This window comes from Amphiprion ocellaris, chromosome 17 (assembly GCF_022539595.1).
Source record: "Amphiprion ocellaris isolate individual 3 ecotype Okinawa chromosome 17, ASM2253959v1, whole genome shotgun sequence".
Lineage (NCBI taxonomy): Eukaryota > Metazoa > Chordata > Actinopteri > Pomacentridae > Amphiprion > Amphiprion ocellaris.
Window position 1 is genome coordinate 23,100,321 of NC_072782.1, and position 3,393 is coordinate 23,103,713.

The window sequence follows — 3,393 nt, forward strand, 5'->3', positions numbered from 1 at the left end:
CCATCCTTAGTGCTAACCACGGAGCCACTGTGCAGCACCTAGTACACCTTGTGACTAAAATTCAAAGCGGAGTGTCGGGGAAACAACAGCCTAACATTGCATGACTGGTACTAAAAATGTACTGAAGTAAACCTAGCATTGTTTGCAAAATATGAATATCACCACACAAAACAGCCATCCATCCATTATCTATACTTGCATTACTCCTTGGAAGGTTGATCAAGGATGGAGCCTATTCCACAGGTCGCCAGTGTATCGTAAGCCAGTACAAAGAGACAAACAACCATGCGCAGTCACACTTGCACCTATCTCCTATCTGGCATTTATCAGTCTGGAAAGAGTTACAAAGCCATTGTTAAGGCTCCGGGAGTCCAGAGAGCCACAGTAAGGGACATTATCCACAAATGGAGAAACCATAGAACAGTGGTGAACCTTCCCAGGAGTGGCCGGCCTACCAACATTTGTCCAAGAGCACGACGATATCTAATCCAGGAGGTCACAAAAGAACCAAGAGGGACATCGAAAGAACTGCAGACCTCACTGCCTCAATTAAAGTCAGTGAACATGATTCCACAGTAAGGAAGACACTGAGAGAAAATTGTTCCATTGGAGAGTTGTAAGGTGCAAATCACTACTGACCAAAAATAACATAAAGGTTTGTTTGCCATTTGGATGAGCCCCAAGACTTTTAGGATAACATCCTGTGCACTGATGAGTCAAAGGTGGAATTTTTTTGGAAGACATGGGTCTGTAACATCAAGCTAATACTGCACTGAACAAGAAGAACATCAAACCAACAGTGAAACATGGTGGCGGTAATGTGATGGTCTGAGGACCTGGATGATTTGTTATAACTGATGGAGCCATGAATTCTGCTCTATATCAGAAAATCCTCCTGGAGAATATCCACCATCAGTTCATGAGCTTAAAACTCAAGTGCAAATGGTTAATGCAGCACGACAATGACCCAAAGCACACAAGCAAGTCCACCTCTGAGCTCAAAAAGAACAAAATGAAGGTTTTGAAGTGACCGAGTCAAAATTCGGACTTGAATCCAATTGAGATGCTGTGGAAAGACCTTAAAAGAACCGTTCACACTCAAAAACGATCTAATGTGGCTAAATTAAAACTATTCTGCAGAGAAGAATGGGTCAAAATTTCTCAGTAGCCATGTAAAAGACTGATGACAAGCTATTGCAAACATTTGATTGCAATTGTAGAGGTGGCTCAAACCAGTTATTAGATTCAGGGGGACAATTGCTTTTTCACAGGGGTGATGTAGGTTTTCAAATTCTTTAATAAATCATCATTTAAAAACTGCATTTTGTATTTTGTCAGTTATCTCTGTCTAATATTAAATGAATATCAGTTTGATGATCTGGAACATTTAAGTGCAAGAAATATGCAAAAATGGAAGACATCAGGAGGAAAATACTTTTTCACAGCACTGTAAATGTTTTCAAATTTGTGTTGAACAGATGTGCATGCTTTCAGGATCTTTTTCCTCATCTATTATAACTATCTTGTACTGTGCTGTATTTTCTGTGAGTTAAAATTGGGTCAAGATCGACATGTTGCAACTCCAGGCCTTAAACATAGAAGGTCAGATGACTTGTCTGATTATAACACTGAGAGTCAAAAGGTCTCCTCCAGCGGGACAAGCTGAATGTTTGACATTTCCATCCTATTTGCTGAGCTAAATCCTATGCAATAATAAACACAGCTGGACCATTAATGCCTGGTATCAAGAGGGGTAGAGGACAAGTAAGGCGGGAGAGTCTCCACTTAGGGTCTGGAACTGTGCTATATTTTTCAAAGATGTTCCTGCTGCAAAAACTGAAATACAGTGTGTATTTCCATATGCCAGGAACCAGGTACATGAGAAATATAGCCGACAAAAACATAACATATGCACTTTTTAAAGTGAATGGTATCACAGAGCATCTTGTTGTGTCTCTATTCTGCCTTTACAGGACCCACTACATAAAGCTGTAGTATATGAACTTGCACAGACACAGTGAGGACCCATTTATTATTAATGAATGGTTGTGACTGTTGCGTCAAAAAAATGTAAGACAGTATTTCTCTGAGCAATAAACAGCTTCCTTGGTCTCTTTGCGGCTCGCTGGTGATTCATTCTCTCCCATTATCTCTGCCTCTCTCTACTGTGTGAACAAATAAAAGAAAACTACATAAATCCGCAGCCTGTTATCAGGGTTCTCGTCACACATCTCCAGAAGGCTGCTGATCTCTTTGATTGTCATCATATTCGTGAGCAACATGTCGATGTCACTGTGTCAGCATGTGTTAAGGCACTTGCTAAACAATTTCATTTGTTCAGGACTGCCCTCTCACATCACTGCTGCTCCTGCCTTGCGGCTGAAGTCAGCAGCACAAGACTTTACATGGCTGCAGGCTGGAATATTAAGGATATCTGCACCACTGATAATGGATACACATGACACAACCAGTGATTCAAACTTCCAGCTCTACTACATGTTACGGGTCTCAAGCATGAGTCCACAATAACAAATGTGTGTATGCAACCTGTATCAGGTGGATAAAACAGGAACAATGAAACGTCGTGCACCATGCTTCTTTCCAGATTGTTTTTCTGTGTGTTTTATTAAACACATTCAAAATCATGAACAAAGCTCATAAACACATTTCTGTTGTACAACATTCCAGTTTTTTTATATTTGAGTTCTCAGTTCACTAAAGTCCATCACTGCATTCTATTTTCTCACGTTTTCAATAAAGCACAATTTCATTCTGATGTGCTACCAGTTCTGACACACACGCATCCTCAGTGACCTTTTTCTTGGTCCATAAACACTTGTACTCATTAAAGTGCATTAATTTTCACAGTATAAAACTGGTCACAATACTGCTGCTTATTTTCAGCATCATCCAAATTAGTACATTTTGTCCCTTTAAATTTGCCAAGCTTGACACTCTGTAATAATTACAGGCTACTAAAATGTATTTACTAAAATGTTTATGTCAACATGTGTAGCAAAATATTTTTAACGGAAACAACCATTTTCATGTTATTAACAATCAGTGTTCACTATAAACAGTATTAACCCAGTTGTACTAAGTACATGTAAATCCTGTTAATGTCATTAAACAATGTAAATATTAAACATTCATAGTGTACGGAGCTTTCAGAACACTTTACTACTGTTTTTTTACATATCAGACCATTTTTGCGGCACTCGTGATGACGTCAGCAGGAGAAGACTCCGCCGAGACCGACTAACTTTGTCTTTTATGTATGTAACTGTTTCAAACAACATTTCAACACTGAACATTTCACAGACAATCACTCTAATAAAGCGCGCCTTTTGAGGTAGAGAGTTATAGATTATTCACAGTTACCAACCTGTATCA